General features: G+C 33.1%; 1 long non-coding RNA gene across 5 annotated transcripts; it reads left to right on the top strand.

Annotated features, from left to right (window-relative positions):
- Positions 1-11,239, top strand: LOC132177096 (uncharacterized). 5 transcript variants are annotated; one of them, XR_009439735.2, is made up of 10 exons: positions 1-314; positions 1,521-1,663; positions 2,160-2,256; positions 3,098-3,210; positions 5,600-5,742; positions 6,406-6,527; positions 6,673-6,784; positions 7,168-7,256; positions 10,251-10,314; positions 11,103-11,239. It is a non-coding gene; the product is annotated as an uncharacterized LOC132177096 (long non-coding RNA). The 5 variants fall into 5 exon arrangements; XR_009439737.2 differs by having other exon boundaries at positions 2-314; positions 5,603-5,742; positions 6,718-6,784; positions 11,103-11,238; XR_009439734.2 differs by having other exon boundaries at positions 3-314; positions 3,114-3,210; positions 6,718-6,784; positions 11,103-11,237.
- The last annotated feature ends 1,978 nt before the right edge of the window (positions 11,240-13,217 follow it).

Below are 13,217 nucleotides of genomic sequence, written 5' to 3'. Positions count from 1 at the left end.
TGTTTGGATGAAGAAACACCGAGAAAAATAAAAAAAGCAAAAGGCTGTGAAGAAACAACAACCCTTACCACTGAAACGCGAGAGATTCATGTGCAAGAGAAGCTAGGGAAAGAGAAGAAGAACAAAAAGAAGAAGAAGAAGAAGAAAAGCTGATTGCCAGAAAAGAAAGGGTATAAAGGAAGAAAACAAAGGTATGCAGCATAGTTGAAGCGAGCATATATTATCCCTGCAGGCGTTCGTTTTTCCATACAGGCTACCGGCTTTGTTCATGCCCTACCTGCCAGCTTCGTTCTTGCTGTTGCATATGATCTCCGGTATGTCTTTTGCTCTCTGTGACGTGTACGTAGTTCTATACGGTGGCGGAGCGCGCAAGAGTTTTGATTAGGGGTCAAGATTAAAAAATAAAATTAAACAAAAATTAATTAGAAAAATATAAGTAACAAAATAAGTAAACAATCTTAATTTGAACCATGCTAAATGCTAAATTAAAACGACGTCATATTTTTTTAAATTACATTTTAAAAAATGTTTGGTTAGATAACTTGGGCCTAACCACCATGTTTTCCCAAACTTTTTTTTTTAATTTTAATTTTTTATTTTTAAATGCCCATATAATCCTTAAAATTACATTTCACCTCCCAATTTTTTATTTTTTATAAAAGATTACAGAGCCATTTGCTTTTCAAGAAAGGAGAAATTGTATATATAAAAAAATAATAATAATAACTTTTTGCTTTTGTTCTAGGCATTCTTTTACTGTGCCTCCAAAAAAAAAAATCCAAGCAGTTGATTTGAATTATTAAATACCTTATAAGAAAAATTTGACTAATTCAAATTTGCAAATCTCAAATTGAAAGACTGAACTCGTTGTGGCACTCATATATTCTTGAACTTGTTCAAATTTTGTAAATTATGAAATCTCAACATTTTTAACTTGTTTATATGTATAATCTGACTCTGTGTTATTTTTGTTTTTTATTTTGCTTTTTATTTTTTATTTTTTTTACGGTAGCTAATATACTTTGATTCAAGGTAATTTTTAACCAAAAAAAAAAAGAAAAAAAAAAGTAAAAGTCACAAGACTCACAATTCACGTTGAATAGGTCCTTTAATGAAACGTTGCGTTTCAATGACCCTTTAAAGGCTTTAATTTAATTTAATGAAATGACGGTTGAATGAGATCTGAAACGCACCGTTTTAATTGTCTTCTTCGTTCTTAACCTAATCTCTGCAACTATAAAAGTCTGAGATCTGAAACTCAAAATAATCCTCTCTGCTTGCCCGGCCAATAATGTCGCTGCCCCTTACAACTGGTTGTGCGTGGGCATTAAACCAAGATAGATATAAAAAAAATTATAGACTAGTGGGAGTAAAGTTAATTTATGGGGGGTTGAGAGGGGTTATTAAATCAAGATATCTTTTAAAAAAACTATAGTGGGAGTAAAGATAGATGATTTATAATAGTATATATAGCACTCTGTGAAGAACCTCTCTTACTTTCTGTGAATTTGTCTGTCTAGACTAAGCTGGGGTTTGACTAGCACGGCGCATGGCCGATGGCTTGCTCATGGAAACGGCATACCGATACAGTTTTTGAGACTTCCGATGGTGGTCGACGGCAACGCCTACGGCCTACTTCTTCCCCCTCCACCTCTACCTCCAGGTAGGGAAACGTCCAAATAAATAAATTAATTACTTTATGCGTCATACGTGGACCCAGATGACTGGATGCCACGAAATAGCGGTAAACAATCATGTAATTTTTGTTTTTACCTTAAGTGGTTAAAATATAAAAGAAAAAAGAATAAAAAAAAGCAAAAAGAAAACAAGAAATAAAAAAACAAAACTGTCTACCTGTCAGTGTCGGAGAAGACACGTGATTTGTTGGAAGCGTGCGGTGCGTGTAAGAGTTGGAGTTCGAAACGCAAGATTTTTTCTTATATTCATCAATATCATCATTATAGAACCCTAAGCCTAAACACCTTGATGGTGAGGTCAGCCGCCTCCTTTTCCCCTCCAGTCTGTGTTGCAGTCTTTCATCGGAACTCCCTCGCCATGCGCACAGTTTTGCTTTAAACCAGATTTGACTAAACTTTGTGTGTCAGACTGAAACTATCTATTTTTATTTCTTTATTTAGTAAATCAAAAACCTTTTGCAGCTCTGATCTGACGTTGGTTGTGGGTGGATGATGGCATCCGGATCTAATCTCTGGCCATAAACGATAAAGGATGAACCTTAGAGTCTCTGCACAAACGGTATGAAATTCAACCAAAGTTATGTGTTTGTATTTGTATTTGGTTTTGTTCCTAATTTAATACATATAGATATACCTGGTCAATTCTTCGGTCTATATGTATATACTTTAAATTTAATGTGGGTGATAGGTTTTACAAAGTCACAAATAGTACCAATTTCATTTAATCGTACCAAACAGTGATACATAAGATAGATCTAAGTTCTCTTTCTCGCGAAGAATATAATATAATTACCAGAAGGGGAAGAATGGTTACAATTTTGTTGGGTGAAACATCACCTACATTTGATAATAGAAGAAGATAATGAATCCATATAATAGAGAACAAAGCCATTAACGAATTGTTGCTCATACACTAGAGATGCATTGGTTACAAATGTTATAGACGAACCGATAAAGTTGGACAAATACACCAACAATGTTGAGAAAATAAAAAATAAAAATAGAACTTGAAATCAGTTTAGGTTCTTTTGCGATTATAATTTAATTCCTTAGTTTTTTTTATTTTGACAATTAAATCATTTAGATTTTTTCTTGATTTCAAATGTTCCTCGTTCAACTTACTATCACCCGATATTTAATTGATCAGTCGTACATGGCATATACTAAACTAATCTAGCTGAACAAAGAAATCTACAGAAGAACCCAGTAACCTAATTGTCGATCAAGCAACATAGTTTTATTTTTTTTTAAATGGTCGATTATGCCTATTAAGCGCTTTAATTTTGAAGAGAAAAGCTCATTTTGTTTTTTATTTTTTTTATTTTTTGGCTTCTTTATAAGATACATATCGGATCTGATACATGCACCGACATTTTGCTTAATGTTTTTGGACAAACTAGTTTGATCCATTAGCAGGAACCAGTGACTGGGTATTCGTAAAAATGTTTGCCTGGGAGAATTCTCATCGTGAAGCGTGCAAATGGTTGGGATTTCGAGGAGAGCATCTTTACAGGTTCATTGTTTTTTCATCATCTATTTACCTGTTATCATAAAAATTTTGTTTTTTCATCATCTATTACCCACTCCTTTTTTCTCCTACTCTCTCCATATTGAGAGTGACAAATCTATTATGAGGTCCTTGGGAAAGACACCGAAATAAATGAATGAAGCATGGCAATCTTATAACATTGAGGCTCGTGATGCATGCCATCTTGTGAACAAAAATGGCCTTTAGTACGAATTGTGTCTTGCAAACTTTTAGTCTAACTACAATCATTATTTTTTTTCTTTAAGTAGATAGGTAAAGGGTTACAAGGAATTAAAAAAATAAAACAGAAAGGACCTGAAGAATTTGAAAACAAAAAATAGGAAATTGATTGATAAAGGATCATAATTCATAAGCGACTGTGTCTTCTAGATATGGGGCAAAAGCCAAGAAAATGGATTTGAGGTAAATTTTTTATTTTATTTTTCCAATTATTATACTTTAGTACTATTAGACACTAAAGAAATTGGTTTTTATTTGAAATCCCACCATAAGATTATGGGAGTGTCGTTTTCATATTTATGGATAGGCATCTACGAGTATATTTGAAAATGCATCAATAACATTTGAATTTGAATTCTCCTCATCTTCTTCTATCTTATTATTGGTTTGACTTCTTCTTCTTGTTGCAACCGTGTGGATCCTTATCCGGATCATTTTTGTTTGAATCTTCAAATGGTTCAATAGACACAATGAATGAAATTATGAAGCACATTTTGGAGTAGTTAGTGCAGGGAAAATTACTTCTAATTAACTTCATATTCCCCCACCAAGGTTTAACAATCTTTTCTACTCAACTTTGCTTTTTATTTTTACTCCTAGTCCAATTTAGGACTCGTTATGGTTAGTGATAATGGATTAAGTCCTTCATTTTTATTTTTAAGTAAAATAATAAGGATTTATTATGCGGTCAAAGTTTTAATTTGTTACATTTTAATTATGCTAGTGATTTAAATAATATGATAATATGTATGACAATATATATAACATTTGATTTTTTTTTTAATAGACTAAATATATATATATATATACTTGAAAAACGGTCATGAATAATCATGACCTAAGTTAAGATACAGCTTCACTTTCTTCAGTATAAATTGTATAATCAAATTTTTTTTTTGTTTTTTTGTTTTTTCCTAAGCGAAATTGATGCACAGCAAAATAAAGATGATCACATAACGGGATTGACAGCTTAGTTGTGAAGGTTAGGTGGTTGATGGCTTTGATAACGGGATTAGCTGGAATAGGTGGTACTGGGATTACTTTAACGGAATGGGCAGCATTGACTAGTCAACTTCAACTTGTGAATTCTATCCCTTTTTTTTTTTTGTTTTGTGTAAGAGTGAATTATATATCCCGTTTAAAAACAAGGGAACTTGGTAGCACAGAAATCGAAAGGAAAAAAAAAAAAAACAATTATTTGTACTCTCAACAGTACCTTCATTTTTACAGCTCCATAAAAAAAAAAGCACATCACCGACACCTTCATTATTGTCAAAAGGTTGTAAAGAAACGAGAAGAATTAAAAAAAAAATAAAAAGCAAAAGCAAAAGCAAAAGTGAAACATTACCCGAGAATCTCTCGGACAACAGGCCAATAGAAAATAGCCGGTGATTTCCCAAAAAAGAGTTAAAAAGAAGAAGAAAAGAAAAGAAAAAAAAAAAAAGAAAGCAAAAGCAAAAGTGCAACATTACCATAGAAAGGCGAGAATCACAACAGGCCAATAGAAACTAGTCAGTGATTGCCAAAAAAGAAAACAGGAGAGAAGAAAAGTAAAAAATATAAGCAATAATGGCAATTTTAAGGGTATTTTTTCTGCATAGCTTCTGTTGCTCGTTTAAGGTATTTTTCCTGCACAATTCTCTTGCGTATTTTTTCTGCATCAATCCTCTTGCTCTGTCTCTTGGTGCTATACGTGGTGGCAATTTTTAGGGTATTTTTTCTGCACGAATTCTCTCTCTTGCTCATTTAGGGTATTTTTTCTGCATGAATTCTCTTGGTTCTTGCTCTCTCGTTCTCTTGGTTCTTGCTCTCTCTTTCTCTTGGTTCTATACGTCGTGGTTTGTTGGAGGCTTTCTAAGTTCGGAAGAGTTAGCAAGTATATATCCGCGACAGTCCCCCTAATTGTATATTAGCCTAATTAATACCTTAGCAAGGTTGACGCCCCTCCGTTTCCTCCGGTCTGCCACAGTCTTTCCATCATTGCTGCACCACTTTGCCTAAACCAGATTTGTCTATGTCGGATCTATCATATCAAATCTACCACCATTGTCGTATTGCTTGGAACTAGAATAAATATTTTTCTTTGCTCCCGAGAAAGAAACAATTATATTCGGTTTCTGGAAACCTTTTGCAGCAGCGATCTGACATTGGTGGTAAACGACTTGTGTTGTAAGAGGTGGAGACAGCTTCTTCATCATCATCATCATCATCATCATCCAGGCGGATGGCGGATTCCGATCTCCTGAGAGCTTGAGCCTCCATGCAGTACAAACGGTGGTATGAAATTCAATGGAAGTAACGTTTGAATTTGCTTTTTATTTTATTTTTATTTTTTATTTTTTATGTGATATTCGTTTATTTTTTTTATTTATTTTTTTTTATAGCGTAGGAGAACTTTACTCAGATTAATTGCACGTTGCAAATACGTCGCAAACGCATATTGTACAACCATGTGTTTATTATTATTATTATTATTTTTTGTATATTAATTTAATACAAATAGATATACCTGGACAATCAGTACATATGCATGTACTTTAAATTTAAAGGAGATAGGTTTGTAAGGTTTCAAATACAGTTTAATTGTAACAATATTTATATGGATAGAGCTAGTTCTCTTTCTCTCGTTTATAATATACCTACAGTAGAATTATTATAATTTTTATCTATGAAACTTTAGCCGCATTTGATATTAGAAGATAAACTAGAATAGAGAACAAAGCCAATAACGAATTTTGAAGAAACTAGGCATGCGTGGTTATAGACTAACGGAGAAAGTTGGACAAATGCCACCAAAGTTGTTGAGAAAAAAAAAATATATATTTGACTTTTTGCCCTAAGCAATAGGTCTATTATTCAGCCGATGTCTATGATTTCTAAGTCTAATCATTTGGAAAAGAGAGTCATAGACCCCTGTTTTGATGTCTAAGCCTTTTGCAGGTGCAATATGACGTTAATAATAAATAAGCTTCCAATTGATCAAAACTCTGAAGACAGCAAGCCAAGACATAGAAGCACGAGAAAAGGCAAATGGGATGGAGGAAGTCCAACGTTATGTAATGGTATGTGATGAAATTTGTGTGTATTCAGTTTTGTTTAATAAAGTTAAGGGAAAAATAAAATCAATCACTTAGTTTTCAATTTTGACAATTAAAATTCCTTAAAATTTCTTTAGCCTTTTTTTTTTTAAATTAAAAAATGTTATAGATTACGTGTCCTATAGCCGGGTAGTATTTGGTGGCTACTGAACAGATCTATTAGGAGCAATTTGATGAATCATTTGAGGAGCTGGGTTTGTGTCTCAAGGATGGCTATAAAGGTATGCTCCTTCTTTTCTCTCTTCCTCGTAATCTGTTCTCCTTTTTAGTTTTAGAGCATATATTAGAATGATTACTTCATCATTTTCTCTGCTCATTGTTTCATTACTTGACTCTACAATTCCATGTGATATGCAGCACCTAATATTTTTTTAAATTATGATTAGAGTACCATATCAATTATTCAAGTATGTTTTAATTTGCATCTTTAGATGCCTTATCCTGTAGTATGTTGATAAATGTTCCTTCTTCTTTGAAGATGGCTCTTGCTGATTGTTTTGCAAGGAAGTAGTTGAACTTGATGTCTTTTTTATTCTGCACTATATTGGTTAAATATTGCCTTAAAGGCTCCTAAATTTATTTGATTCTATATACCTTGATGCAGGGTAAACTGGTCCTCTCCCAACTGTCGAAAATATATTGGAAAAGTAAGTTGAAGTGACATGGATATTACAATTGGAGAAATTCATGAGGGTAAGTATGTTTATAGCTTAGAAAATTATTGAAAGTAGCGTCAGTTGTAGTATTGTGTTGTTTGCTTGAACATTTGCTTGCAACCTATGTAATACTAAGTTTAAAAGGCTCTTCTTAAAAAATTATCATCATTTTCATTGACAAATTCTTTTATATAGGTCACTTATAAAAAAAAAAATCTTTTATGTAGGTCAAAGCCAAGAATCTAACATGTTCCTCCTTTGATAACTCTGGCAAACCTGTACTGGTTGACTTTTATGCCACTTGTTTGGTTCTTCCCTACTTCTGTTTATTTTTTTCGCTTCCTATCTTTTTTCAGATTTTGCTAACTGCTATGATGTCTCTGACTATTTTGTAAGCCTATGTTATCACCTTAAGCCATAACGTGCGGGATCATCTTGCTGAAAAACTTTATAAGCATTTTATCGTAATTGTCTAGATTTATGTTTGTCTTGTAAGTAATCTTTCATTCGTGAAGCAAATTCCTATTGTTCACCTTATACCCTATTGAGAGGGGTGTGGCCTTTAGTTTAGGAATAATTCCATGTCCTTGGTAATCTCTAGAATAGCAAAATTGAGTAGGATCATATTTAAATTTAATCGGAAGAATGAGTAACCCTAGGTATGGTTTGCATGTGGTCTTTGTCAATTCATGGATCCCATCCTCAACGAAGTCGATACTTAGCTGGAGTATAAGATATAGATGGTGAAAATTGACACTAAGAAGTATCCTAGCATTGATGATAAATACAAAATAGAAGCGTTGCCTACATTCATCATATTTAAGGACAGAAAACTTTATGATTGAATTTGCATCTCTCTTGCTCTTGTGTGGAATCCAACTGTATCCCTCTAAATGTTTTTTCTTACGAAAGTAATCAATAAGCCCAATCTTAGACTTGTAGAAGGACCTCTTCCCTCTCTGACTTGTCTTGGATTGTACAAATTTTTTGGTTTTGACCTGTCTCATTTATGTTGGCTAACTGGTTCTCATGAGAGATTTTAATTGTGTAAATTGCATTTTTTTTTTGTTAACAATGAAGTCAGTTAATCTCCCCTAAACTTTAAATGTGAGAAATCAACCCCCTAGACTATGGGGTCTATTGCAATATCTCTCTTCCTAAAGTTTCTTTAATATTCCCTATACTTAAACTTAAATTCACATACTTATCACATTTCATGGTATCACATGCTTATTTTTCTTTTATTTTCCGGTGCTCGCGAGTAAGCATGTGAAAGTTAATCATATTTTTTAAATTTATACAGTGGACATTGCAAATGACCCTATTGTTTAGGGTGGGAAAGTTCAATTTACCTTAATTTTATTTGACTTTCTAGAGTCAGCTTTCATGTTTCTATATTAGAGAAAAATAGACATATACATTGCTTTGGTATAATCCACTCCAGACAAATCAAGGTCTGCTAGGCAAGGATTTTTTTATCCTTTGTGGCAATGTGTCATGTTGTCAAGACTCTAGAATATTAGTGTTTACCGTTTAGTTTAAGCCACTGGTAAAATAATCAGCACCATATAACTGAATACTACTCTCTCTCTCTCTCTCTCTCTCTCTCTCCTATAGTAATATTGAATTTTTTTGTTGATCTACTTCAAATTAGTGTCTTAATATTACCTATATATATGTGTGTGTGTGTGTGTGTGTGTGTAGTTTTTCCCTTATTAATCCTTGGTGAGTCATTATATGCAAAATGGAATTTATGTAGGTTCAAAGATATATCAGGATACTAGCAAAGGCTCTTGCCAAACATTTTGGTGCTAGATTGTTGATTGTTGATTATTTTTTGTTGCCTGGTTTAAGCTTTTTTAATGTCTTAAAAAGCTACGAAGATAGAAATTTATCTTTTTTTCTAGGAATTTTATTACTATCTTCTAAGCTACAAATTTCTTCCAACACAACAATTGTTTTCATATTTTTGTTAACATAAGCTCTAGGGTGAACTACAGATTTTCAGTTTTGCAAGCATGTTAATAAGGTTGCTCAATTACCGTTTATGTAGTACTTATCAAAAAAATTGTTGTAGAGTAGGTGAATGATTGCTTGCTCAATTTTGTGAGAACAAGGTTGTTCAATTTCATAAGTTAAATATGTGTGTCATTCCTTTTCCTTGTAACTGATGGGAGAGTTGTTTTGTTTTTGTTGATCTATTTCTATCCAAAATATGAGGTTGTCATAACTTTAGTTTACTGGTAATAGGATGGCATCGCAGATAATGTTACTTTTCTGAACACGAGTTCATTATCGAGCTTGAAGTTCACCAAGGACTAGGTCATAGGTTTAATATTTCTTCTTCATGACGCACCCAAATGGAAATGAATAAATTTATGTTTTCAGAATGAGTGTGGAAAGTGGTATTTTTTGGAGCTGCACTTGAGATTAACAAATGTCGCATAAAGAAATAAATTTTTACTATATTGAGTATTAATTTTTCTTCCTATATTAGTAGATTATGAACAAAACCATATGCTTGGTTTTGTAGTTAAAATATGTGCGCACCATTGAGATTAACTCTTACATAGAATTCTTTTTGTTGTACATTATATCTAATCACTTCTCTGATGTTTTCCTATCAGATCACATATCTAAGAATTTAGATATTAAATTTTGCTGGGAAATAATTTTTATGTATGACATTGAGTTTTTAATGTTAATTATTACATAGATGTATTTTTTGATTATATAGATATATTTTTTACTATCAAACACAACATGCCTTCCCACTAGTTCTCTAAACAAAGGTGAATTTTGCAAGTCCTTTGTGCAAAAAGCAAGAAGAATGATTTAGAATTAAAATGACCCAAGTGTGTCGCCCTCTTACAAAAGAAAAAAAGTGTGTCGCCCTGGCCTCAAAATCTATTAAGAGCGTTGCTTTTTTTTGATGGGTGAAGTGTGCGTATACTTCGAGCATAATTTATGAGGAATGACCTTTTGGATTATCTTTCATTTTGCAATTCATTGGTTGATGTTTTAATTACAGGTTGGTTGGTCGTTTGATGAGTTGATTAATGTCCAAGAAACAACGTTGCGTGGAGTAACTACAGGTTAGCTTATCTTGCTTATTTTGTAGTGTCTAATTTTTCAAAATTTGAGGTTGGAGATATATTATGATTTTAGTTTTCTTAACCTTCCTGTTTAACATTGGCAACTAAGTGGCGGCATATATGAAAATCATTTGGTGAAACATTGTTCATAATTGAAATTATGTGCTTTTGAGATACAATACACTTACTAGGGAAAAAATCATTTCAATGAGAATAACTCTTCTATTGAAACTACTATCCATACCCTTAAGAAGGAACTTCTTAAAGAAGTCCATCACTCCATAATACACTTTTTTGAAAATTCAGCCCATCACAATCTTTTCTTTTTTAAGGCCCACTGATCAAGTTAGTTATTTTTATTATATTAATTAAAATATATATATTTAAAAACTTTGAAATCTTAAGAAAAGAATTTAGAACAAACTGGTGGTAATTTTGAGTGTCGTTACCGTGTGAAAGATTGTTCCCTCTTGCATTTTGTGGTGCTTTGGACAGAAGGAAAAATTAAAATTTTGAGGATCGCAGCTTAAGTCCCTTTTATTATTATTATTTTTTTTTTTAATTTTTTTTTAATTGTCTTTATATTTGGACAGACGGCAGCTTTATTTATAGCTCATTTGGTGATTATTTTTAATAATTTTCTTCTTTTGTTCTCCATCTAGATAAGCACATTTATGTTATATAGTTTGGGTGAATTGTGCTCGATTTCCCGAGTTGATGATAGCCCCCTAGTCTTGGAAAGTGGAACAAATATTTTTTGATAATCAATTTTTTGAACCCCTTTGCAGATGCAACTTTAACATTGAGCTCGATAGAAGGCAGCAAGTAAAGGCGCATGAGCTCGATAGAAGGCAGCAAGAATTTTTTTTTTTAATGATATTTTTTTTTTAAAATGTGTATTGTAAATATTAGGTTTTGTTTTGTTTTGTATTAATTTTTATTTAGTTTTTTTTCCTTTATTTTTTATTTTATATATATATATATATATATATATATATATATATATATATATATATATATATATATATATTGTAAATATTAGGTTTAGTTTAATTTTGTATTAATTTTTATCTAGTTTTTTTTTTTCCTTATTTTTTATTTGGTAAACAATAGATTTTTGCTTTATTTTTTGCTTTTTATTGGGCCCACAATATTAGGTTTAGTTTAATTTTGTATTAATTTTTATCTAGTTTTTTTTTTCCTTATTTTTTATTTGGTAAACAATAGATTTTTACTTTATTTTTTGCTTTTTATTAGGCCCAGAAATTTCTTATGGGCCTAGTAAAAGCAGAGTCCAATTTCTTACTTGGATCAGTCCATAAAGCTCCTCATAGCCCACCCATCCCCCAATGGGCCTCTGTCCAGCCCATAATTCCCTCAGCCCAGTCCATCTTTGGTCTCACGGCCCAGCGAGCCCAGCCCCTTAAACCCTAAGGTATAAAATCCCCTTTTCTTGTCCTAAACCACTTACACTGTATACCCTGCTCCAAAACTAAATACTCTGTTTAGGGTTTAGGGGATCATGGTGAGATCCGAGTGACTCTAAGGTGTACCCCGTCACTAAACCACATTGCAGCCTTGACGAGATCATATTGAGATCGTCGGTCTTCACTGCAGCTCCACGAGGTAACAAAGTTAGCATTAGGGATTCTTAGTATGTTTGATATTTGTTTGAATTTTCAATCTTCACTGCAGCTCCTGCATATTTGTTTTGCATATTAATGTTCAATTGTACGTGTCCTTCCTCCGCAAAGTTTCCAATGTCGTGTTCCACTTCCTTCTGTGCTTTAGTCTCACTATTGATATTTACATTATCTGATCCACGGCCATCATGCTTTTTTAACAGCAGATCACCTAGGTTCTGCAACTGTTAGAAAAGCAGACAAGATGATTATGTTTATTACTTTAGTAGGGAAATAAGTGTAGGAATGATATACCTGTATGACCAAAGACTGCTTCTCATTCTTGAATGACTCGAACTGGGTGGATTTTTTAGAGAGAGTTTAACACCAAAACCTCAGATGTTTTATATATATATATATATATATAGAGAGAGAGAGAGAGAGAGAGAGAGAGAGCCTCTTGGGTCCAGACCATTTGTAAAAGGGCTGTTTTGCAGCCTTCAATCTCTATTTGATACATCACCTTTTCAAAAAAATTGCAAAAAACTAAAGTGAGAACAAAAACAGTAAATCAAGGTGAACAACAAAAAGATCAAAAACCCATGCTCCCATGCCGCTAGACCCAGCTTGGGTCTGGCCTAACCCACGCTGTGGGTCCCGCCGGACCCATGACGTCATTGGTCTGGTGTGACTTGTCTCAAAACACGTCTGAAACCATCGTGACCCAAATTACAATCCGGCTCTAATGCCTTAAAACTCATTTTTAATGTCCAAAAACTCGTTTTTGAATTCAAAACTAAAACTTAGAGGTAAAAAGTGAACTCTTTAGGGATTTTATCACTTTAAGAGGCCGAAAAAACTGACTCCAGCAGCAGAGAAAGTGACTCAAGGCTAGACCGGTGGGTTTGGCTGTGACCCGCCCCGTGGGTCTGGAGTGACCCGCTGCTCAGCCCCTTTGAGCTCAAAATATAGTGTGTGGGTGTATGATATTTTTGTGGATTTAGTTTGTGTTTACTTAGGTGTGAGTTTGTGAGTAGAGGCTGTAAAATGTGCCTTTTGCAAATGGTTCAGATTGAAGGTTTATTCATATATTTATATTATTATATATAAAGGTTGGCGATTGGCGGTTGACGGGGCGGTTATAACTGCCTCATTTACTCACCCCTATGTTATCCTTTGTAACTGACATTGCAATGAAAATCAAAAGGCATGGTTTTGGAATTCTCCACAAATCATGTATGTTACGATACAAATATAAAGATAGATCAACATGTAATTTAA

Source organism: Corylus avellana, chromosome 4, assembly GCF_965113065.1.
Source record: "Corylus avellana chromosome 4, dhCorAvel1.hap1.2, whole genome shotgun sequence".
In the NCBI taxonomy this organism is placed as follows: domain Eukaryota; kingdom Viridiplantae; phylum Streptophyta; class Magnoliopsida; order Fagales; family Betulaceae; genus Corylus; species Corylus avellana.
Note: the sequence above shows the minus strand (reverse complement) of the source record. Positions and strands in the feature narration are given on the sequence as shown.